General features: G+C 41.8%; 1 protein-coding gene across 1 annotated transcript in view; it reads right to left on the bottom strand.

Moving 5' to 3' along the window:
• The window catches only part of htr4 (5-hydroxytryptamine receptor 4), a 165677-nt gene extending 138993 nt beyond the window's left edge, over positions 1-26684 (bottom strand). Inside the window, exon 1 of the mRNA XM_080201107.1 lies at positions 26461-26684. The gene's annotated coding sequence lies outside the window, so the exon portion shown is untranslated. The remainder of the gene's footprint in view (positions 1-26460) is intronic.
• Between the last annotated feature and the right edge of the window lie 243 nt (positions 26685-26927).

Here is a 26927-nt window from a genome sequence, read left to right as displayed (position 1 = left end):
GGAGGTGCTGGAAATCTTAAAGCACATCAAGGTAGCTAAATCCCCGGGACCTGATGAAGTGTATCCCAGGATATTGTGAGGCTAGGGAGGAAATTGTGGGTTCCCTAGCCGAGATATTTGAATCATAGATAGTCACAGGTGAAGATTGGAGAGTGGCAAATGTTGTGCCTTTGTTTAAAAAGGGCTGCAGGGAAAAGCCTGGGAACTGCAGGCCAGTGAGCCTCACATCTGTGGTGGATAAGTTGGTGGAAGGTATTTTGAGATAGGATCTGCAGGCATTTAGCGCTGCAAGGACTGATTAGGGACAGTCAGCATGGCTTTGTAAGTGGAAAATCATATCTCGCAAATTTGATTGTGTTTTTTGAAGGGGTAACCAAGAAGGTAGATGAGGGCAGTGCAGTTGATGTTGTCTACATGGACTTTAGCAAGGCCTTTGACAAGGTACCACATGGTAGGTTGTTGCATAAAGTTAAATCTTACAGGATCTAAGGTGAGGTATCCATATGGATACAAAATTGGCTTCTTAACAGAAGCCAGATAGTTGTAGAGAGTTGTTTTTCAAAACTGGAGACCTGTGACCAGCGGTGTGCCTCAGGGATCAGTGCTGGGTCCATTGTTATTTGTCATTTATGTTAATGATTTGGATGAGAATATAGGAGGCATAGTTAGTAAGTTTGGAGATGACACCATGATTGGTGGCATAGTGGACAGTGAAGAAAGTTACCTCCAATTGCAACACAATCTTGATCAATTGGGCCAGTGGGCTGACAAATGGCAGATGGAGTTTAATTTAGACAAATGCAAAGTGATGCATTTTGGTAGATTAGGGCAGGACTTACTCAGTTAATGGTAGGGCGTTGGGGAGAGTTACAGAACAAAGAGATTGAGGAGTACACGTTCATAACTCCTTGAAAGTGGAGTCACAGGCAGACAGAGTGGTGAAGAAGGCATTCAGCATACTTGATTTCAACGACCAGAACATTGAATTCAGGAGTTGAATGTCTTGTTGAAGTAGTACAAGACATTGGTAAGGCCACACTTGGAATACTGTGTGCAATTCTGGTCACCCTATTGTTGAAAGGATATTATTAAACTAGAAAGAGTGCAGAAAAGATTTACTAGGATGCTACTGGGACTTGATAGATAGAGTTATAAGGAGAGGCTGGATAGACTGGGAATTTTTCTCTGGAGCATAGGAGGCTGAGGGATGATGTTATAGAGGGCTATAAAATCATGAGGGGCATAGATCAGCTAGATCGTCAATATCTTTTCCCAAAGGTAGGGGAGTCTAAAACTAAAGGGCATAGGTGTAAGGTGAGAGGGGAGAGATACAAAAATGTCCAGAGGGGCAATTTTTTCACACAGAGGGTGGTGAGTTTCTGGAACAAGCTGCTAGAGATAGTAGTAGAGGCAGATACAATTTTGCCTTTTAAAAAGCATTTAGATAGTTACATGGGTACAATGGGTATAGAGGGATATGGACCAAATGTGGGAAATTGGGACTAACTTAGGGGTTTTTAAAAAAAGGGCGGCATGGAAAAGTTGGGCCAAAGGGCCTATATCCATGCTGTAAACATTTGTGACTCTATGACTCAATGCTCCAGCTTCCTCCCACACTCCAAAGACGTGAGAGTTAGGTTAATTAGCCATGCTAAATTGATCCTTCGTGTCAGCGGGGATTAGCAGGATAAATATGTGTTGTTACGGGGTAAGGCCTGGGTGGGATTGTTGTCGGTGCAGCCTTGATGGGCTAAGTGGCGTCCTTCTGTACTGTAGGGATGTAGACAAACCAGAACTACCTTCCTTTAGCTGAATCAATTTACATGAGAGTTGAAGGTAGAGGTGTGTACTTCAATGCATAATACCAAACTGAAATATTTAAGTACAAGTTGATTCAAGGAATATATTTCAACAATATTCACAATTATACTGTTGAAAAACAACTAATTGGCCAATTCTGGGTGATTCAGGATATTGGTTTGTGTTATAGAAACTTGCAGTTTGTCAACCTGTGATTTTTGGATAGCAAACTACGAAATAATTAATTGTCCTCCATGAGTACGAGCATTGTAAAATAGAGTTGTAAGTCTTTCTCATATAGTTAGGGTCCTGAAATTCAGGCCATGACCATTTCTGGGATTGTGGCCACACAGGTAACTTGTCAGCTTCTGAAGGATGAGGCACAATATTCCCCAGACATTGGAGCCTAGGCCTCATTATAATGTCAGCAGGACCTACTGCTAAAGAGTTGGGTTAAAATTCATAATTTTGGGGCCATTGCTAGCATTGTCTTGATGCCCACCAGAAATAATATTGGAAAGAAAGCTCTGCATCTATTAAACAATCTATTTGCTAAGTTTGTTTATAATCAGCTCCTGATAGCACAATTTGTCATGTCCACAGAGGACTAACCATTGCTTCTTAAAGGAATAGTTGGACATTCTGAAGAAATAGGCAGGATGTGTTTTTTTAAAAAAGAGGCTTACTTTAATGTGGAACTGAAAAGAGCGAAGAGATGCTAAACTTTCACATTAATACTATAAATTCTGCAAGCTCCAGTGCCCATGGATTCACCCCCTCACCTCCCATTTGCTATCTCCTTTCTCTTTGAGCTTACCTTCAAGTTGGCTCTGTGTCAATACTGCTGAAATGTGTAGGAGTCAGACCATTGAGCCATATGGGGATGCCCACAGTTCTCCACATTGATTCCAATGAGACCATAACAAGGTTCCTGTGGATTTCATTCTGGCACATGGGTTCAGTGCAATGACCATTTTGTGAAAGGTGTATTATCATTGCTATTGAATTTAGACACTTCAGTTTTTATTTATTCTGTTGCATCAATTCATAATTTTAAACACTTCTATCAATTCCCACTGTTCTAATCAAAACAGCCTCAACTTTCCATCATCGGAAACCTCCATCCTCATTCACGACTAGAGATTTCCTGGAACGCCAAATTCTCCATTCTCACTTGCAGTGGAGTGGGCACAGATGAAATCGGAGAAACCTACCTTATGTCTTTTTATATATTCCTATTTCCTCATATCAAGTAACATATTATGTTGAACCTACTCCAATGCCTCATGATCCTTCCTATAGTGTGACACACCAATTTTTTGCTAAGCTTTTTATGCAAATTTACAATTACACCTTGGGGTAGAAATTCATCCTTGGTGGAATGGCAAAATGGGTATATCAGCCAATCATTTTACACACTCTGAAATGTAATCCCATAATGGATAGTCAATCTGATAACAACCATTTAATGTCACCATTCAAGATGAAATCTTAGCTTCTTAACTTTTACATTCTGTACTTACCACCAACCCAATATTCCATGAATGTCCTCTAAGGCTTTATCTACTTGAGGTGCAGCTTTACCTGCGGCTCAGTTGATCAGATGGCTATAGTGTTAGGCAAGATGATGTCAATGGTGGGTATTTCAATCCCCATAAAGACTGTTATATTTCACTGAGGACTGCTTCCTTGCTTTGTCCAATGCTTGATGCAGAATTCTCATCTCAAGCTATCTAACAATTAGTCCCCAACAAGGGGAGATGCCTGCAGTTCTTTCTGGTCAATTACCTTGCTTAACCTACGTGCCTACTCTCTTTATTCATCTACTAAATGTACCACTTAATCTTCTATGATGTACTTTACCGAAGATTTTCTTTAAATCCAAATATACCATCTTCACTGCATATTCCCCATACATCAAGTCTGTCATTACCTGCATAAATGTATCAAGTTAAGCATCTTTTCTGAAAACTGTACGTAGCTTCTAATTATTTTTTTCTTTACTTTTTTCTTTTCAAGTAAGACTGCATTTGGGACAGCAATAGACCTTAGCTTAACAGTAATTTTTCACAAGTACCAGAATAAAAAAATGACTTTTCAATGTAATTGGAAAAATAAAACTTATACACAGCTCTTAGGTGCTACAAATGTATCCTTTCATCTTTCCTTTGCAGTTGAGGAAGAAATGTAGCTTCCTTAATGTAGCTGTTAGAATGATTGACTCTCCTTGCACTGTGCCTGAAGAACAGAGATTAGTCACCATTCTGGCAACTGATGTGACATATATGGGCAGCAATATAAATGTTAATGTTTAGTAGAATCCAGCATTTCAAGCTATGATTTATCCTCAATGTGTATGAGTCAATAATTTATCAATATTGTAGAAACCGTTGCAAATCCCATTTTCTTGAAGTTTGAATGTTTTCTCTATATTTGCATCATGCTGGTAATATATTTGCAGGTTTTCATCTCTCAGTCTGCTGAAGAAATTCTCTTACCTATGCAATAAATAAAGTGGAACAAGGTATTCTATAAGTAGGGCCAGATAGGCTCCCAATGATCCAGTGAGTAAATATACCACCTGGTGTGGCAAAACAAATGCCAAACGAAAGACTGAGTGATCTGATCTTAACTGTGATATCAGCAAGGATACTACAACTGGCTCAAGGACTTCCAGGCTACAGAAAGGGAAATAAAACAAGCAATCCTACTGGCAGCCCACATTTGTGAATGCTAGTTAAGGACAGTGTAGAATGTGGTTATGTAAGATAGCATAACCAAAAACAACTTCACATTTGACAACTAGTCCCTTGACCTTTGAAGCTTTTTACATGCAGGTGCTTAGTTTCAAACATTGGGAGTAATATTTCAGAGCATTTGTAAGATTTTAATGTTAACCTTTTTTAAGCATTATTTGGTAAACTACTAGGAATTTTCCTATTATCTCTAGTTTTCTTTTCTGAGAGAGGCCCTCTTGTATAAATAGATTTGTCCTCTTCATCTTCAAAGCTTAAGAGATAGGAGCAGGAATAGGTTGAGCCTGCCCCTTGAGTCTCTTCCACCTTTCAGTTTATCATGGCTGAACTTGTATGTCAATACCACTGTTAATCTTAATTCCTTGACATCCTAATGTCAAGAAAAGAATGGTATGATCGAGCAGACGCAGCACGGATTTGTTAAGGGGAAGTCGTGTTTGACAAATTTATTGGATTTCTATGAGGATGTGACTAGTGCGGTAGACAGAGGGGAACCGATGGATGTGGTGTTTTTAGATTTCCAAAAGGCGTTGATAAGGTGCCTCACAAAAGGTTGCTACAGAAGGTTAGGGTGCATGGAGTTGGGAGTAAGGTGTTCGCATGGATAGAAGACTGGCTGTCTAATAGGAAGCAGAGAGTTGGTATCAATGGGTGCTATTCTGGTTGGCAGTTGGTGACAAGTGGAGTGCCGCAGGGATCGGTGCTGGGGCCTCAGCTATTTACCATTTATATAGATGATCTGGAGGAGGGGGCTGAGTGTAGGGTAACGAAATTTGCTGATGACACAAAGATGAGTGGAAAAGCAAATTGCGTGGAGGGTGTGGAAAGTCTGCAGAGAGATCTGGATAGGCTGAGCGAGTGGACGAGGTCCTGGCAGATGGAGTATAATGTTAGCAAGTGTGAGGTTATCCACTTTGGCAGAAATAATAGTAGGAGGGATTATTATTTAAAAGGCGAAAAGCTGCAGCGTGCTACGGTGCAGAGAGACCTGGGGGTCCTTGTGCATGAGTCGCAAAAACCCAGTCTGCAGGTGCAGCAGGTGATCAAGAAGGCGAATGGGATGCTGGCCTTTATAGCGAGGGGGATAGAATATAAAAGCAGGGAGGTCTTGCTGCAACTGTACAGGGTACTGGTGAGGCCGCAGCTGGAGTACTGTGTGCAGTTTTGGTCGCCGCACTTGCGGAAGGATATATTGGCCTTGGAGGGAGTGCAGAGAAGGTTCACCAGGCTGATACCGGAGATGAGGGGGTAAGCCTATGAAAAGAGACTAAATAGACTGGGTCTGTACTCACTGGAGTTTAGTAGGATGAGGAGGGATCTTATAGAGATGTATAAGATAATGAAGGGGATAGATAGGGTAGAGGTAGAGAGATTCTTCCCGATTAGAAAGGATAGCAGGACTAGAGGGCACAGCCTCAAGATAAGGGGGGAGCAGTTTAGATCAGAGTTGAGGAGGAAGTTCTTCACTCAAAGGGTGGTGAATCTCTGGAATTCTCTTCCTGTTGAAGTGGTGGAGGCTACCTCGCTGAATATATTTAAGTCACGGGTAGATAGGTTTCTGATAGACAGGGGAATTAAGGATTATGGGGAGAAAGCGGGAAAGTGGAATTGATCCACTTCAGATCAGCCATGATCTTATTGAATGGTGGGGCAGGCTCGAAGGGCTAGATGGCCTACTCCTGCTCCTATTTCTTATGTTCTTAATGTCCAAAAACTTATTGTGTTCAGCCTTGATGATACTCAGTGACTGAGCTTCCACAGCTTTCTGGAGCAGTGAATGCTAAAGATTCACAACCTCTTCATTAAAGAGATCTTTCCTCATCCCACTCCTAAATGACCAGCTCCTTAATTTGAGCCTATGCTTCTAGGTTCTGTACTCTCCAGCTCAGTGGAAACTGTCTCTCAGCAGCTATACTGTCAAATTCGCCATGGAGTGGCATGGTGGCACAACGGTTAGTACTGCTGCCTCACAGTGTCAAAAACCTGGGTTTGATTCCCAGCTTGGATCACTGTCAGTGTGGAGTCAGCATACTCTCCCCAGGTCTGCGTGGATTTCCTCCGGCTGCTCCAATTTCCTCCCATAGTCCAAAGATGTGTGGGTTAGATGAATTGGCCATGCTAAATTGCCCCTTAGTGTCCTGGGATGTGTAGGTTAGAGGGATTAGTGGGGTAAATGTGTGGCGTTTTGGGAATATGGCTGGGTGGGATTGTGGTCGGTGCAGATTCGATGGGCAGAATGGCCTCTTTCTGCACTGTAGGGTTTCTTTGTGGTTTCTAATTTCATGCTTTTCAATGATATTACTTCTTTTTTTCTAAACTTCAGAGATATAGTATAGAATTTAATTCCCATCCCCCCCTCAAAACTCCCCAGGTGAACTCAAAAAAGATGGCAGGCTGCAGGGGGCGTGGTAGGCGGGGTTACTTGACTGGGTGTGAGGATGTAAGGTGCAGATCCCGCTGTTACCACCCTGGCTAATTCCAGAGACGGAAGGATTTTGGGTGGCCATTTTTCCATCCGGGGAGATCACCGAGCAAATCCAGTCAGGTTGACTTGCAGCATAATGGGGGAATCTTACACTCAAAAACACCCAATGCAGCACTCATACTGAGTGCCATAATTGAGACAAATTGGGCATCAGGCAGAATCGTGATCCCGCCCTGGTGGTCATGGCTGATGCCGAGATTGATATTGCCATACAACACCGATATCTTTGGGTCCTTTCTACCTCTGTTCCTGCCCTTGGCAGGGCCCAATAATTCAGCCTAAAGTATTTGCTTGACATCTCTACCCGTTCCTCTAGGCACATTGTCATTTTCTTCTTATTTTTACATATTTGCCCTTGTATATTGAGGAAAATGGAATTCTAGTTGCTAAAACATTTCCTGGACAGGAAGTAGTTTTAAAATGCCCTGGATGAAGTGTCGTAGTTTCAAATACAGAACAAACATATTTTAAAGTAATCTGATTATTCCCAGAAAAAAAACTTATAAATAAAGGAACCCTGATCTTTCAGGAATTTCTTTTCTAACATTATGATTTTGTTTCTCCTTTTTGGCTTGAGTTAAAGCTACAATAAAAATCTATCATTAAAATTTGTTCCAAATTCCAAATATATCAAAGAAAACAAAAAGCTTAGACAATATTGGGTACCTTCCATTTCCAAGTAATCTTCTTGGCAATCACATAGGAAGCACTTAAAAACAAGTACGCAATAATTCTCAAAATGAACATGTTGTGCCATTATTTTTTGGCACAAACGAACTCTTGGTTCCAGTATTGCTTATTGTATATCATTTTAGTACACAAAGTGTAGTGACATTGTTTTTCATCAGTAGATTATCTTGCCTGCCTTCTCTAAAAACGCTCTTCTCCATTGCAGACGTGGGAAGGGAATGAGGGAGCAACTCTTCTCTGTGCTCCTCTGGTCAAACAACGCTCAAATTGTATTTAAGTAATTTAACTGAGAAAGAAGCACGTGAATTAGAAAGGGAGAAAAACTAAGTTTTAGATCCAAATATTCTTCCAGAATCAGGAGGGGAGAACAAGCTTTGGGTTAGCTATCAAATTTGTGCATTCAGTTGAGTGCAAGTTACTCAGCTTATTTTGATATACTACTATTAATCTATGCCATCCAATGCCGTTGACTCATTTTTCAAGAACACAAAGTTATGGCATAATATCAAGTAGATAAAGCAAAAATGCCTCAAACACTCATTCATCTTAAACCCAATAACCACATTCAGGCATTGAACAATATCATTGCTCAGGCTAGTCTTATCCATTTTATTTTCTCCTGAAAGACCAATTCAGAAGTTAATAAGATAAAGTTTGGAAAGGAAAAGATTCCACTTTTGCCTCAGTGGGACACATTGCTGTAGCTGCTTTGTAAGTCAGGCTCAATAGAACCACATTAGCAAAGCAGAGCTCTCTGCAAGATGCACAGGGGCACAAAGGCTATCTTCAATCTAGACAAAACCTCTTCAAATGAGCCCATGTTTATTATCAAAATTGAAAGAGGGCTTCTGCACCCAGTTCAGTGCCAAATTCCTCAATTTGTTTAGACTAGACAGAGCTTGGGATATGGAAGCAGTAAAGAAGCTGCTGGATGCTTTTCAAAAAAGGTCCCAAAACCTCGATTTTGTTTTGGTTTATGAGTGTGAACTGATAAAAGGCAAGTTTCGAACCATTATCGAGAATCATCCCTTGACATAAAAGGCAATAATTATCTGTGTGGTCTTCCAGATAGACAATGCAAAACAATCATGCTGCAATTTTGGTCCTATGTCACTGCTTGTGTCTGCACTACAGGAACCAAGTGATGACAAAAATGGTGGCAGAATGGTGGGGAGAGGGGAGATGTCCACTTCCCAAAGTACAGCTTCGCATGTACTTTCATCCAACACCAGTCAGCCATTTCCAGCCATCTCTCAGCCACTAAGCATGATGATTCCCCTCTGCTCACACGTGGACAGGGCTTCCATAATGTTATTCATAGAGCAACTTTGAACATTGTACAGTAGACCATCAGCAGCCTGAAACAATGTGTCTGCTGCCTAGACAACTTGGGGTGAGCTGGAAGGTGCCTCATTATTCATGATGATCTGCTATAGACATCATAAGGTACCCATTCTTAGCACCAGGGATTTGCCAACAATCACAGGAGGAGGAGAAAGAGAAGGAGGGAAGGTGGAGGCATGGAGGAGGCATTCTGCACATCACTGTTCCTTACAATCTGTCTGCTAGCAGCTCATGAAACATTAGTTCCCCTGAAAACATCCCAAATTATGGTTGCTCCACACTCCCTAGCTTTCAATCACTTTGGAACAAACCATAAAATCTCTGAAATAAAAGACATCACAAAGCAACCATTTCATATTAACTTTGTCCAACAATACTTCCATAAGCACACAACACTCCAACTATTCACCCTATACATTCTCTTGTTTTATTGGTGCCTTTCCATGGTCTACTGATCCAATGCAGTATTACCCCAATGACTGCAGGCTTACTAGTGGAAGGCTGGTGATTTTCAATGGAGGCGATTACTGATGGCTTTGCATGATGCATTCAAGCTGCTCTGTCTAGAAGACCTGACCAGCTCACACACAACACCTCAACATGAATGGCCACAGCATGGGGTGGCAGGCAACAGTGAAGGACAATGGTGGCAGCTTGAGCATTGTCTTGCAAGCGAGATAGATAGATCGAGAAATAGATAGAGAAAGAGAGGGCACAGCAGATTTATCTGCCTCAGTGTGCCACTGAGTCACTATTCCGCCAAAGTGATGACTCAGAAATCATAGCACTCAGCTGGAGGACAGGGAGTTGAGTGTCCTGTGACACTCTGCAAATCTCTCTGAGCAGTGAGTTATAATGGTGGCACTCTGAGCCAGAATGGTGAAAGATCTATGATCTCAGCTTCTGCTCCAGTACTCACATTTTGTTCATGCAGCCAGAGAAGTTGCAACACTGACCATCAGATGTTGCATGATGGTAGTCACCACTGGGAAGTGTTACCATGAAATTAGCCACCTCTTCTGTTTTGGGAAGGATGGAATCCAACCTCTGTGCCAAGTTGGAGCCAGGATCCTCCATGGTCCTTGGCAATGACAGCAGATTCACTGACTGTCCTGCCAATTTATCAAGCATTTCAGTGTGCATGCCCATCCTGTACACTGCTGCATCTAAATCCTCCTCTAAATCCTCTGCGGCTAAACCATCTGCCTCCAGCGAGCTGACACTTGCACTGCCCTATCTTCCTGGCCCGTTTGCAGCCCACTCATTCCTGGTAACTCATTATATGCACATCTTGTCTCAATGCTCCCCTCTAAGTTATGCACAGTTTCAATATCTGAACAGGTGGTTGTATGTGTTAGCAGCAGTGCTTCCTCCTCCAACATACACTCTTCTTCTGGGCTTTCATCCTCAGTTACCACTGGCTAGCAAGATAGTGGGTCTTGGGGCATCTGAAATATGGAAGGAAAAGTTTGGTCTGAGGGAAGGGGAGGATTTGAGAAAAGCAAGGGGTGTAACATATTGAAATGGGATTTAAAAAGGTGCGTAAAGATTGTACTATAGATGGCTTCAGTGACACCTATTGCTTTAGCTTCAGTATGTCTGCCTCAGTAATTCTGCACACTGTCTTCTCCAAGGATGTGGGGAAATGCAGTCACACCTGCCACCCTTAGCTTTTACTTCATGTGTGAAGCTTGAAGCATTGAGTGTGTGTGCAGCATGTAAATTGCGGATAGGTAATTGTTGGTGCATTGAGCAATGTGTGACGTTGCTGCTGGGGTTGGTGGAAGATGGTGTTTAAAGATCCATCCACTGACCTTGACTGTTCAAGTATGACGCCTGAACATCTTCTCGCACAGTACCCTGCACCTCAGGGCAAGAACCCTAGCATTAAAATCCATGGCTCCCACTGTCTTTGCAATATCTGTCTAGAAGACCTCCTGACTCCCTACAGACAACATCCTTCCTCCTTTACACCTCCTGCACTAAAGTCTCCAGTATTACATCTGAGAACCTAGCAGCCCTCTCCCTGATCTGGTGCCGCATTGCTCTGATTTCTTCCTGTGCAGGAAGCTTTAGTCAATGCTAAAAGGTTTTTAGCTGAGATTGTAAATCTGTCTGTCCTCTTAGTGGATGTAGAGGATTCCATGACACTATTTTAAAGGAGAGCAAGAGAGCTATCCTTGGTGTCCTGGTCAGTGTTTATTTCTCAATCAATAGCAACAAGAACAGGTTATTTAGTCATTACAACATTGCTAAGTGAAAATTGCTGCAGTGTTTCCTTGTTTCCTACATTGTAACAATGGGTACAATTCAATAGGAGTAAGACGGCTGTAAAGCACTTTCGGATGACCTGAGATCATGAAAAATGAGACATAAATGCAAGTCTTTCTTTTCTAAAGTGAAGGATGAAATCTGGACTTATTTTGCCTCCTCCTTCCAATACAACCGCTCCTGTACGAGCCAGAAAATGCCATTTCTGAGTTGGTGCTCGTCCAGTTCAAACATTACACCCACTTCATGCAATGAGGCAAGAAGAATACAACTCTTATCTGTCTACCAACAGTCTCTTCTCTCCATCCGGCTCCCCATTCTGTCTGCCAAAGAAATTTGAAGGATTTTATTTTAAGTGAGGTAACATTAGCAGAGTTTGCCGTCTTCAAGTCTTACCTGTGTTCAATATCAAGAAACGTAATTAAGCAGCATCCTACTACACAAACTCAGGCCTGGATTCTTCTACAAAACTCAACCCAACAAGCCTCCACTAGAAACTCCCTTTGTACTCGGTTAAAGGTTACTTGTATGGAGGGTGGGCTCTCAGCAAAATCACAACCACTGAAAGTGATGCCATCATTGCTGAAGAAGAAAGTTCTGCCAATGCAGCTGTGGGATTGCTGTTGTAGCACGGTTGATAATCAGCTCGGGAATCCTCTCACCAGTTCCCCACTATTCCCTGAAGGGAAGGACAGTGTGCGTGAACATACACTAAAAGAACAGAGACAGAAGCAACGCAAGAAAAATAGATTTATCCTAGAAGTGGGAAGCAGTGTCTAACTACACCACAGGACCACAGAATGTAGGAGTTGAAGTAGGCCATTCAGCCCATCAAGTGGCTGAGAGCAAAACTTTCAGCAGGTATATTCTTGGGAAAGAATACATTGAAACTGGACTGGTATGAAGCACCGCTTTCTTTCACCGTTGCAACCACCTTACAAGCGATAGATCCAGGAAACACTATTAATAGGGTAGGAGCCAAAAAATTCTGCTGGTGAAATGTACACCAATCCCCACCGTAATCTGAATGCAGTGAAAATGCAAAGTGGTAGTCCTAGTGGGACATAAGAAGCGAAATAATGATTTTCCATTATTGTCGAGTCCTACACCAGGAAGAAAAGAGGAGATAGTTGCCCATAATTTCCCAGAATATCCTTATGAAATAGAATTATTTTTCATACAAACTTCAGCTTATTCACAATAATTAATGAAATGAGATAACCAAGATATGGGTTCAACTGGGAGAACCTCCTTGTATATGGTTGGTTGAAATAATCTTTTTATTCTAAAGGCAGGACAATTAGCCACAAATCAAATCCATATCCATGCTAAATTCACCATTGCAACCATTGTATCCAACTAAACTTGGACAAGATGGTTGTTACCTCACCAGAAATCTCCCCTTGTCAGGGTTGGGAGAATAATTAATTGCTCGCTCTGTCAACAAAGGTACTTAACACTTTTGTGTGATGCATTCTGAATCCTTATCTCTAAATTTAATAAGGAAAGTCTTGCCGTATAGAATAGCAATTGGATCACATCCAACAAATCTTCATTTCTTTTTGTTTCACAGATCATAATGGTGACCTTCTTGCAAGAGCATCTATCACATTGAGTCAGTTAAGTAGCAATTTTCTATGACTCAGTCGGACTGCTTATATCACAAATGTTCCAATATATGATTTATAAATTGTTAGTTGGAATCCTGTTTTGGCTTCCCAATGTTCTAAAGAATCTGATTTTCAGTTCTATAAACTTTAATTAATTATTGTTGCAAGCTTATGTGTTTTCTATCTCACCTCCATGCATTGTCCAGGTCCTCGCCACTCTCCCAACACTCCATCTTCCCTCTTCTCTTCATTTTACCACCTCTACTTCTCATTGAAGAAAAGGAAACAATATAATTTCCTTCTCCTGCAAAGCCCATTTCATTATTAAGGGACTGCAAATGGCATGAGGAATGAAAGGGGTTACTTTTTGTACATCATCAGTTGGTAACCGCCAACTTTCCCACAGGCACTTCATCAAAAGTAAAGAAAAATAGAATTTAATCGAAAGTAAAACAGAAATCCTTCTATCTCAGGAAGTTCTACCTTTTCTACAAAGTGTCAAAATTTTCTTTCTGTATGTGAGTCATATCTATGGCAAAACAATTGACCTAGCAGTTGATTCAACTCCCCACCACTGACGCCCCCCCCCCCACCACCCCCACCGCCCACCTCCCACCTAGTCATAGTTAATACAGTCATCTAAAATCAATTACATTTCAGGACAAAAAGGGAACATTCAACTTTCCATGATATTAAATGAGATCCATTGACAGCTTATACATAACAGAATTTAAAAAAAAAATTATCAGAAAAATATCTTAACGTTTATGTCACTTAGTGAGCATACTAGTTTGAGTATGGTATAATGTTTTTGCACGTTTCAAGGTGAGGTATGTAAATACTGAGGAATGGAATGTTTTTTCTCCACTGAGTTTCAGTGTTAGCAGAATCATTTAGTCATTACCTACTGCATGAACAAGCGCAAAGCAAAATGCTCTCTGCTCCACGGTCACAATGACCAAAGTTTTCTCAACAGGTTAGGTACACCAAAGTTGTAAAACAAGTTATAAATTTTGGTGCTAGTGCACTAAGGACATCTTCACTCACTACGTTAAGGCAAGGGGATTTGAGGACAAACTTTTTCACCCAGAGGGGGTGGGAATCAGGAACTCACTACCTGAAAGGCAGTAGAGGCAGGGACCCTCACAAAATGTATGTATTAATCTATTAATATCACAAGTAGGCTTATTTTAACACTGCAATGAAGTTAATCTGAAAATCCCCTAGTTGCCACACTCCAGCACCTGCTTGGGAGGATTTAGCATGGACAATGCAGCTAACCAGCATGTTCTTCAGACTGTGAGAGGAAACTGGAGCACCCGGAAGAAACCCACACAGACACAGGGAGAACGTGTAAACTCCACACAGTCATCTGAGGCTGGAATTGAACCTGGATCCCTGGCGTTGAGAGACAGCAGTGCTAACCAGTGCTAAATTTAAGAAGCATTTAGATGAGTGCTTGAAATGCCACAGCATGCAAGGCCAAGAGTTGAAAAATGGGATGAGAATATAATGATGCTTGATGGCTGGCGCAGACACAATGTGCCAAAGAGCCTCTTTTTATGCTGTAAAACACTGTGACTATCTTAACACCAACTTCAGAATATAATTGTCCTCCCACAGTCTTTTCCAATTTGACTTCCCAATGCTACTTCCCCATAAATAGACGTCTGAGGCTGAAAATTCACGCAAGGATGACAAGTGAAAACCCACATCCTAAAATGCAATATTACTGTGTCAATCCTTGATTGTTAATTTTGAAAAAAATTACATGTACTTTAGTATTGGCCAGTTTTTAAATGGTAACGTTACTATTACAATTCACTGAACTCAATGTCCATGTGGTTTATTTTATGAATTTCCGTGGTGTCATTTGTAGGATCCGTTTCAAACATATAGGGATTGTTTCTCTTAACATTTTCCTCTCCAGGCTCAAAATATTTTGCTCACGACTGTGTAAATTGTAACTGTCATGGGAGAGATTAGTATTCATGATGAAAAGTTCTTGGAGTTAATGGATTTTCTTGTAACTATGTAGATCTATGACCTTATTGATGATAATTTCATTAACTTACATATAAACTCATTTTTCATATTAAATCCTGATATTTCTCACTGAGATGTTAAAGAACACATGAGCCAGAGCCAGGATAAACTGTGCAGATTTTACACATGCATTCATTTGACTTGATACTTCACAGTTTGCCGTCTGGTTTCTGTAAATTTTATTGCTTCTTGTTTAACAGAAGAGCTCTGTTTAAAAGCAGTGCCAGACTATTTAAACTCTGTCCATCTCATGTCCTTCATTAAACTCTCATACTGCATAGTATCCACAGAAGGAACATGCAATTCTATTGTTTACTGTACAAATGCCATCCAACATAATGATACTAGAGAATGACATTTACTTATAAACATCTCCATACCCATATAGGGGCACTTCTGTAATACAGATTGACCTCAACTTGATTTGATTTATGTGATGGTGAGTGATCCTGTGTCATGTTTATGTTTTCAACCTGAGACACATAAAACTTGAAACAAATGATATTTGTGAAAAGAAAATCACTGCCTTTGAGCAGAATGTCTTCATTACATCAGCAGAATTCCTTGTCTATTTTAACTGTGATTAGATTATTTTATGTGCACTACCTGATTCATCTAATTTTCACAATGAGATTCTTAATGGGGAACCTGCCCTCCCCCTTCAAGTTGATCTAAAGCTTCAAAACTAGTCCACTTTTTGGGAAAGTGATTGTTCTCATCAGATCAATGCAAATGTATTGTCTATGTAGCCATATATTCCAATAAAGTATTGAAGTAATGAATCAATGTATGTCATAAACACAGATTTAGGAGTAACCAGGAGTAAGGCATCTCTCATTGGTAATCTTGGACTGATTCTTAGATGCTCAATGGTGCACATTCCTGTGAAGGAGGTTTTTGATTTATATTTTACTTGGTTATTGGATGATTTTGTGTACAACTGCTTAGGTCTTTGCTGTAAAGCCTCAGGTCAAGTTATCTGGCATATCAAATAGGAATGGCAGCTCTTTCCCTTTAAGTAGGTACTTAGCTGATTTTGGGGGAGTTGGAGTATAGTTCACAGGTCAATGAATTCCTATGTTAGTGACTATCTAATTGCCAGTGCTAGATGAAGTAATATCTATACATGTAAACTTATGCGCCTAACAAAAACATGTATGTTTGTGCAGGGGTCAAATATGGTGGAAGGCAAGCTTTTGATGTGACGAAGTTTGAAAGAAGCTCCAAAATAAATCCAATCATAGGCGTTTGCTTTCAGAGGAACATAGCAAATGTATTGCACAAAGGCGGTATTAACTCAAACATAATTGGAAACATATAGTATGGTGGTCTGGCACATAGAGAATTAATATGGGACAGAGTACAGTGATGTAAGAAGGTACATGAGCCAGATCCAGGGGTCAGTGTGGTGTTGAGCAAAGACTAGTAAAGACCTAAACATGGAAATGACCCCTAGCCTTTAACCTATACTGTATCGTGCAAATAGTTTTACTTGTAAACGAAGACTTACAGTTAACCTACTGAAGACTATGGAAGCTTCTTTAAGAGACACAGTTCTGCGATCAATACTCTCCAAACATAGTGGCAGCTGGGGATCAAAAACCCATAATCTTCCTAAAATGCTAAAATAAGCTGAGATGCTAAGACTAAGACCAAGAAAAAACATCAATGAAAATTCTGACCTGAGAGAAGCTCCTAACAGAAGCTAAAGGTGCAGAGAAACTTTGCCAGAAAATGCTCCAGAGAAAAGATCTGGAAGCTGAGACAGAATTATTACTGCAGCAGAAGACTCCATTGGATCTATCTTAGAATTCCAGCTTTAGAGCACAGAGTTCACGGAGACTGCAAGGGTGAGCTAAATCTTTGAATGTTCCAGGTTACATCCAGCCCTGAGATCCTTTCCCTAATTCAGGGTGGGATTTTCTGCCCACACTCACCTAAAAGCTCGAAATTCCTGCCTGAGGTCAATGGACCTTTGCATGGTTTGCCTCTGCCCACTGCGATTCCCATGGCGGACATGTTGGAAGAATTCCATCTTCAGTATCAGAGGTGCTAGCCTGTCGCTGAAACCCAATTCCCCCATTAGAACCATCACACGTTGCCTTTGCACTTGTAAGATCAGAAGAATTAATTATTTATATTTCTCACAATAGTCATGACTGTCCAGCTCAAAAAATAGCAAGCAGAATTTTAAATTTGAATACCGTGTTACTCATCAAAGCAAACCATGGAATGAAAGAAGTCAGCACAGGCAGCCATTACTGAGATAAAAAGTCAGAAAAAAGCAAACATGTTGCTCTACTCTATAGACCCAATTGTCGATTGTAAGACACCATCATCCAACAAATAAGAGGTTTTAAAATGTTCGACCTTTATTTTACCTTGCAAAGCAATTAAGTATTGGAAAAAGCTAAATTCAATAAGGGATTTCAACGGCCCAGGGAATCCATCAATTCCTTCATATATGATCTCTTCTATTGGGTGACAGAGAGATGTGAATACACAGATTTAAAGTCTGAACTCATCAAAGACAGAGTAGTGTGGGTGTCACAGATGATTTATTCTCTAACCTCCTACAAGCTAAAGAAGATCTAACCTTGGACAAGGCAATCCAGACAATTAGGCTGTCTGAACTCTGCAAATAGTACAAAATGATTTTACGGGGAGATAATAAAGCATGGGGCAGAAGCCAACCCTCAATCTACACTATCAGGATACAAGGACACAGAGACAACCATGGTGGCACAATGGTTAGCACTGCTGCCTCACAACACCAGGGACCTGAGTTTCCGGCTTGGGTCACTGTCTGTGTGGAGTTTGCACATTCTCCCCATTTTTGCGTGGGTTTCCTCCGGGTGCTCTGGTTTCCTTCCACAGTCCAAAAATGTGCTGGTTAGGTGAATTGGCCATGCTAAATTCTCCCTCAGTGTACCCTAACAGGCACCGGAGTGTGGCAACTAGGGGATTTTCACAGTAACTTCATTGCAATGTGAGTGTAAGTCTGCTTGTGACACTAATAAATAAATAAACTATAAACAATCCAAGTCAGAGAAAGCAATTTCTAAACAGCCAGAAGAGCAATCTTGCAAGCATTGTGATGCAAGATGCCCTCAGAGGAGAGATCAGTGTCTTGCAAGTACAGCCCAATGCTTCCACTATATCAGATTTGGACACAATGGCAAACTGCACAAGCCAAAACCCCAGAAACACAAAGATGACCCAAAGAAATACCACAATTTCGAGACCAAAAACAAGAAACGACTCAGCCATGCTTCTTGGAACTACTTTATATTAAGCCGCAAAGCCTATGATGAACTGAACCTCCTGCAAAGGATTGATGAGATCAGCGAACAAGGGCTTGGCTCAAAATACAAGAATGAGTTCCCAAAGCTCTTTTTATGACTAGTCCATCTGAAAAATGCATACAAGATCACAGTGGGGGATGATACTAAGCCAGCTTATGTTTTCACTCCATAAAAAGTTCACCATCCCCTCACGAAGAAAGTACAGCAATAGCTGGATGAGGTGGTGAACATGGGAGTCATTCTCCCAGTTGTACAACTGACTGCAAAGTACTCCAGAATGGTCTCAGGCTTAAAACTGAACTGGTCCCTCTGCATCTGAGGCGACCTTACAAGCTTAACAAGGCCATAATGTCCTCAGTGAATGACAGCTTGACTAAACTCTCTAAAAGCACTGTGTTTTTGAAACCAGATGCAAATAGTAGAGTCTGGCAGCTTCCTTTTGATGAGAAATCCTGATGCTAACACAATTTATTACTCACTTCAGCAGATTCTGCTCCAACTGCTTCCCTTTTGGAATTAAGTCTGCCCCAGAAATATTCCAATACACAACCTCAGACATCTTGCACAACCTTCAGGGGATCATTTGCCAGATGGACTATTTCTTGGTTCGCAGGGTGACATTGGAAGAGCACAACAAAAGGCTCCCGGCAGCCTTACAGCGGCCGCAGGAAGCAGAATTGACGCTGAATGAATGAATGCAAATTTTCTAAATCTTCCATTTGGTTTTTGCCCCACATCATCATCAGCAACAGAGGTATCACAATGGGCCTACAGAAAACTAAGGCAATAGGTAAGTTCCCCATCCATTCCTCAGTCCCCAACCTCCAGCATCTCCTGGGGTTTGTGAATAATACGGCAATGTTCTTACCTACTCTGGCTGAGGGTTGGCTTCTGCCCCATGCTTTATTCTCTCCCATTAATATCATCCTATGCTACTTGCAGAGTTCAGACAGTCTAATTGTCTGGGTTGTCTTGTCCAGGATTAGATCTTCTTTAGTTTGTAGGAGGTTAGAGAGCATATCATCAGTTACACCCACCACTATTCTGTCTCTGATGAGTTCAGACTTTAAATATCTGTATTAACACCTCTTTCATCCAATAGAAGAGATTATTTATGAAGGAATTGATCAGTTTACTGGGCAGTTGGACTCTCTTCTTTAACTTAGCTCTTTCCAATACTTGGTTACTTTGCAAGTTAAAGTTCATAGAATTCTTGAGACACCTGCTTAAGAAAGTCAAAGCATGGTACTGTGGGGCCTGCAGCAAGAAACAGTCACTCACATCAAGGTAATGTTGCTTGCCACTGACATTCTGGCTGACCATGATCCAGCACTGCCCACTGCTATGGCAGCAGATGCTTTGTCCACAGGCCTCAGGGTGGGCTGTTTTCAGGTACTATTGGATGGAAGTTGCCCAACAGTGTATTACGCTTCCAGAGAGCTTTGGACATGGAGGCAAGATATGCTGTCACAGAAAAGATAGCTGTTGTGGTGACATGGACATGTGAAGAATTTTCTGACCATATTATCAGCCTCCAGGTTACAATCAAGGGGGACTGTAAACCTGTAGTCTCCTTATTGGATGAGATGCAGCTCATAAAGATGCCTCACTGGACCCAGAGGTTTTGTCTATTCCCTAACAGGCCTTAGAAGAGGTTGGATATCAATGTGTTTGTCTACAACAACAAATCCTTCCTGATAGATGTGGGCTACCTCTCCAGATGGGTAGAGGTAAAACAACTTTGTACAGAGGCGGTCATCAGAGTACGAAAAGAGATGATTGTGTGGCATCCCAGATGGGCTAATGCCAGATTATGGCCTGCAATTCTCTAATGAATGTTTCACACTTAGCAGTCAAAGCCAACTTCCCCCACTGCATCAGCACTCCAAGACAAATGGAGATGTGGAATGATGAAAACTCTCCTGAAAAAAGAATGAGAACTTTCCTGTTGCTCTACTCACTTTCAGGTCCCTCCCCTCAGTATGGACCGTCCCCATCCAAGCAAACTTTGCACACAACTTCCAATTCCACTCAAAAATTGAAAGCCAGTGTTGGAAATCTGGACATTCAAATAAAAGATCAGTCACAAAGAGAGAGAAGCAAGCTTCTCCCTACAACAAGAAGAATCACATCAGACACTTGCCAGAGCTGCAGAATGGTGACACGGTCTGGATTACAGGCATCGAGAAGTAGGGTAGAGTCCTCAGACAGAATGAGGATCAATGCTGATCCTACCAAGTTGGCATGGCAGTGGGCACAGTCATGAGAAAATGGAAGAGATTACACCCTATCCCTAGACAAGCTGCTCTCATTGTAAAGTGAAGAAATGTTGAGGAAAGCACTCAAATCCTAGTCCAATGTGCAAGCCAGCAGGTGAAACAAAAGCAACAGAGTTGACCACTCCTCCGACAGAATGTTGAATGAGATATGAAAGGGTTACAACCAGACCACCACCCCTTTCAGACCACCTGAATCTGTAAATGCAAGAACTTGAAGGGGATGGGGGAAAATGAGATGGGATAGTGAAAATGTTATAATAATGCAAATCCAGTAATAGCAATATGGGCAGAAAGGAGGCACAATGCTTAGCACTGCTGCCTCACAGTTCTGGGGACCTGGGTTCAATTCCAGCCGTGGATGACTGTCTGTATAGAATTTGCAGATTTGTCTGGATGCTCCAGTTTCCTCCCATAGTCTAAAGATGTGCACATTAGGTGGATTGGCCATGTTAAATTGCCCCTTAGTGTCTCAAGATGTCTAGGTTAGATGGATTAGTCATGGTAAATGTATGGATTAACAGGGAAGGGGCAGGTAAATGGCCTGGGTAGAACACTCTGTCAGAGTGTCAGTGTCGACTTAATGGGCCGAAAAACCTCTTCTGCACTGGAGGAATTCTATGGTAACTACAATGTAAATAGATAATAGTTGTAAGACATGAAGTAAACCAATGTAATGCTATGTACATCAGATAAAGACTTGTAGGACAGTGTAGTATGAGGGTCCGACACATACAGGTTTAATGTGGGACTGAGTATAGTACCACCCACACAGTGATTAAAGAAGATACATGACTCAGGCCTCGGGATCAGTGTGGTATTGAGTAGAATCATAGAATAGAATCATAGAATACCTGCAGTACAGAAAGAGGCTACTCAGACCATTAAGCCTGTACTGACAACAATCTCATCTAGGCCCGATCCCCATAACCCCACATATTTACTCTACTAATCCACTGACACTAAGGAGCAATTTCACCATGACCAATCAACCTAACCCGCACTTTTTTGGACTGTGGAAGGAAAACGGAGCACCCGGAGGAAACCCACATGTTCGAATCCCGCCATGGAAGATGGTGGAATTTGAATTAAAAATCTGGAATTAAGAATCTACTGATGACCGTGAAACCATTGCTGATTGTCAAAAACCCATCTACTTCACTAATGTCCTTTAGGGAAGGAAATCTGCCATCCTTAACTGGTCTGGCCTACTTGTGACTCCAGAGCCACAGCAATGGGGTTGACTCTCAACTGTCCTCTGGCAACCAGGGATGGGCAATAAATACTGACCAGCCAGAATCACCCATGTCCTATGAATGAGTAAAACAAATTCCTAGACTATTTCATTTTTGGGAGGATTTGTACTGATTGCTCTCAGTAACCTGTGTTCGACATTCCAGACCTAGTGGACTCCATTGCAGAATTGGGCATCTCTTACTCCTCACATACTCTCTCACATGGAGTTAGGCCAGGTTTTTAACATAGTCATGCTTCACAGCCCCTTAGAGATGACGTGGACCCCAGTGTAGATGAGGGGTTTTTTTTGAAAATGAGTTCAAAAGGCTGTTAGAATGTAACCCATGGTAACATGCTGTGAGGGTCAGCTGACCAGCTGATCTGATGGACAATGCAACAAATGGCAAAATGATGGTCTTAATAGAAAGCAGATGGAGATTGTGGAAAGCACTTGTGGCTCAGGGTATAGCTTGACTGGTGATGTAATGAAGTTTCTTTATTAAACCTTTACTCTGATTTATTTTGTGAAGTTAGCTCTTACATTGCTTGTTACTGAAGTACCCTTACTGCTGGATCAACAGCCAGAGCTCCCAACCCCTTCCACTCACCCTGCATCTCTAAGCCATCGAACCCCTGTCCATTTTCGACAGCCAATGAACACCACAGTGTAAAGAGAGATCATAGAATCCCTACAGAGCAGAAGGAGATCATTCAGCCCATCGAGTCTGCAGTGACTCTCTGAAAGAGCATCTTAACTCACAGAGGCTGGTATAGACCTAAGCATGGAGATAGCTCCTGGACTGTAAACTTTATTGTACAAATGTAAATAGCTCTAATCGTTAATAAAGATTTTCAATTAACCAACTGAGGAGTATGAAGATTTCCTAAAGAGACACCATTCTGAAACCAACAGCCTCCCTACAAAACATTGGATGAATATTTACTACCAAGTTTTGAGTGGTATCAAGTGTGTCAGTTAAAAGTACTTACTCCAGTTTTCACATCCTGCATGTAGGACAACATGTAAGTAAAAATTGGGGGGGGGGGGGGAGCTAAATCTGAACTCCATTCTAAAATCTTGAAGGGAGGTAAATTCTTGCTTAAGTATACACACTGAGACAAAAAGGAAGAATGTGTGTAAGTGTGTGCGTGCAACTACAACCATGCCTCACATCTAAGTGCACATTTTGAGTTTGAGAGCAACTCAAATATACAAACTTAAGGTTTAAAGAAATTGAACTTCCCTAAAGTGTTCTCAAGACAAATAATTTTCTCGTGACAAAACTATTGTTCCAACTGTTTTATAAACAATGATTTCATGAAGCCCTTTTCCTATTGTATTAGTCTATATTGGAGTTCTATAAAAGCAAATCATTAAAACCGTCCACGTAGTTGGGATTCAAAAATAGACCAAACCTTCAAATAGAGTGAAAGCGAAGTGTAGCTATAGATGACCATGGCAGCGTGTTTTCTGAACCAGTTTATATTGCGACATCATTTCAAACAGATAAGGATGCATTAAACTACTTTCTAAGTACACAACAGAAGTCACGGGGGTGGTGGGGGGGGGGAGCAAATTATACCTGTTGCAGCAATCAAAATTGGAGACGGGATCTTTGCAGACGCCAAGAACATATAACAAAACAATCCTTATCTAATTTATAAGGATGATCAAGTATCTTGGTTGGGAAATGTGGGAGCGGTGGGGGGCTGCCGGCTGTAGCCGGGCAACGCAACCCTAAACCCTAAATTTTTCTACACAATTCGCCCCACCTGACACCGCGAAACTCGCTACCGAGTTTGATTTTACCATGATCCCTGCATGCTGGCGCAGATAAATGCACCAAATTTTACACGAATTCATATAAGCGCTGTATCATTTTCATGTTCTTAGTGGACGCGTGCTGAAATTAAACCATTTATAATTCATATTTTTTAACTCGCGTCTAGTCCGAGTTCACTAATTGTCCTGTATATTGATAACATCCTCAACTAGCCCTTATTGCTATTACTGGAGTCCTACTCCAAATCAGTAGGGTTTGGAGTTCTTTACGTGTATTGGCATTTAACAGCTTAAACGAAGACGCACCCACACACACATACACAGAAAACGAGACACAGAGAGAGACATTAGAATGCTTTATGTTGCCCAGTTCAGCAATCATCGCACCATCTCACTCCCTGCCAAGTCTAACCATTGGAATCTCAGACATATCGGAATGCCATCTCCTGGACGCCTCTAATCTTGCAGATTGCAACAAGACGAATTCTCACCTACACCTTCACTCACCTCAAATCTCATTCTCAAGCAGTGCCATCCTCAGGCAATTTGAAGAATTCATAAATCCACTCGTTCTTACTCGTTCAGTGCTTAAATAGACAATGATTATTTGAAAGTTGTGCTGTATGGATGGATTCCAAGCCTTAGGAACAAGGTACAGGGAGCTGTCTATAATTTGCCCTTCGCCATGCCCTTCATACTCACGGTATTTTTTCTCCAGCAGTTGGAAGTAGCTCCCGCGCTGTTGCAAAGCCCACACCGGCTTTTTCCTGCTCCAGGATCAATGCTGTGATAGTTGGTGACATGTATTTGGCAAGTCAAGTTCAATCGCATCTCTGAGTGAATATGCATTTATTAGACATCCGGCAGGTTGTACAGAAGGGTGGGGGGGGGAACGCAAGAATGAAACGCTTCGGAAGTTTATTTAGGGTTGTATTTAGTTATGCGACCCACTCCAACTCCCTTGCATGAAGATTGAAACTGTCCACGCAGTATATGTCAATTTTGAGTGTCGTGGCCCAGATATGCATAGCAAATGTCTTCCATTTGTGCATTCTGTGCATTTTACAAGGGATCCATTGAACTTTATAGTAATCGGCACGTTACTGTGGCTGCCTCCTTCATGTCATCAAGGAAATTCTGTGGTTACTTCCCTGCGAATTTGATTTTTTTGTTTTTCTTCTTTAAAACATTGCGACTTGAATTGCTGTCCTTCGTTTATTGGCCTATCTTTTAGTAGCCGCTTTGAATGTAGCTGGTTTGAACACGTTGACATTTGAAACACACCTTGTCATTATCAGATTCTATATATCCCTCGGGCTGTGTGGGTCTGCTATCTTGGAATAGACTTTTTCCCACCAATTGCACAAAATAGCCCCTAAACCGAACCCTAACCTTCACCCATTCTCTCAAATTAATTAATGAGACGGGTCCAGGTTGTACATCATTTGGAATACCATAACTTTTTGTTGCTGGATTTTCTGTAAGGCGATTTAAAATTGCAACAAGTTAGCTTTTCTAATGTTTCAGCTGTTCAACCACTTTCTAAAAGCAGTGCAGAGTGAAGTAAGATAAAGATGTCAAGCAACTTAACTCCGAATAGTGCTTTGGTCTAAACTACGACAGTGAAGGGGTTGGAAGAACAAGCCATACACAGAGAGGACAGTCTGTAGGTGGGAACAGGTTACCAGAAAGAGTGCTTGAGGGCACGACTTTAAGACTAGATGTAATGGGAGAATGGTACTTAAAGTTTATTTCTTAGTCACAAGTAGAAAATAAGTTACTGTGAAATCCCCTCGCCGCCACATTCTGACGCCTGTTCAGGGACACTGAGGTGCCAGTGCACCTAACCAGCACGCCTTTCGGACCGTGGGAGAAAATCGGAGCACCCGAAGGAAACCCACACGGACCGTGCAAACTCCACAGAGACACTGACCCGCAATCGAACAGGGGTCTCTGGTACTGTGAGGTAGCAGTCCTAACTAAGTAAGTTCTGGGAGATAAAAGTCTTCTTTGGGTTAAACTATTCTGTAATCTCACCTCACTGACAGGTTGGAGATCAACTTGAAGCAATGGTTGATTTTGACAGTCTGAAATCAATGAACGAAAAATTGGAAAGTTACAATGGAAGGTCTAAAAGTTGAGTATGTTCTCAGAATCACACAACTTATCGCTTCACCTGTTATTTCCCTTTGAAAAGAACGGCTGTTGGGTTGACAATTCTACAGCGAGTGAAAGGTGCGACATTGGAATGGGGCAGAAGGATTCGCTGAGCAGGTTGCCTCAGATGCACTCCGCGTCTCGTTTTCCGCAAGATTTGATAATATCGCAGCATGTGTTTGCCAGAACGCGTGGCGGCTTTTATCTCTGAACTACCCCTGGCGTTTACTAACGTTTCAGTGTTAAGTGGCCGCTGTGTTTTGTTTTTGTTGTCCCGCGATGCGATAACATTACATCTAGCGATGTCCTTAAAGCTCACATAAGACAGACCCAACCTGCTGTCGGTAGCTGCAACATTCCAGTTCTTGCTGGGTGTAAATGCTGGAGCAACCACTGATTCCCTCCCCAGCACCCTCTTTCCACACACGCTTAAGCAAACTACTTAGAAAGTCCCAAATAGAATCGAATGACACTTAATGTGATCTATTTTGATTACAAACATCGGCTTAAATCTACAATAGATCAAGAAAATAAGCTACAAGGTAAAGACAAGTTAAAATGCCAATCATTTGGTCTCTCTGTTATTTTCTCTGCGGCAGACTCCAAAACATCCTTCCCGTTCTCTTGATCAACTCCCCATCTTAAGAGACATAATATCGCTCCGGTGTAGCCAGCACAACTTAGCCACAAATAGGTCTTACCATTTCAGTCCGAGGAAAGTACGTGGTCTAAGTGACATGTTTCGCCTGGTTGACAAACGCTGCTTGTCTTCATCTCAGCGGCTGTGCTCGGAAAAGGCTCGGCGGGATCACTGTGCGAAGCTTTGTCAGTTTACAGTCGCAAATCCTCCACTTATCGAGTCTCCAGCTTTCTAAAGTACCGGATTTGGGAAGGCTGCTGCGGTGACGTGCGATGCTGTCAGTCACATCTCGCTCTGCTGGGTAAACCGAGGGGACTGGCTGCCTCTCTTTCGAGGAGCTGAGGCCACTTTTGAATTAACAACTGTGCATTTTTACACCCCCGCCCCGCAAACAATGCTAAACACTACTGGGGGACCGGAGGAGCTGCTGTTGGAATGGCAACATCCCCCAGAGCATGTCACTGAAAAAATAACAAATCCTTCTAATGAACTGAGCTCCCCTGCGTCTGCCAGGCTGGTTGGAACTGA

The sequence above is a fragment of the Carcharhinus amblyrhynchos genome, chromosome 13, assembly GCF_965287045.1.
Source record: "Carcharhinus amblyrhynchos chromosome 13, sCarAmb.v2.hapA, whole genome shotgun sequence".
NCBI classification, from domain to species: domain Eukaryota; kingdom Metazoa; phylum Chordata; class Chondrichthyes; order Carcharhiniformes; family Carcharhinidae; genus Carcharhinus; species Carcharhinus amblyrhynchos.
The sequence above is the reverse complement of the archived record's forward strand: the minus strand, read 5'-3'. Positions and strand labels throughout refer to the sequence as shown.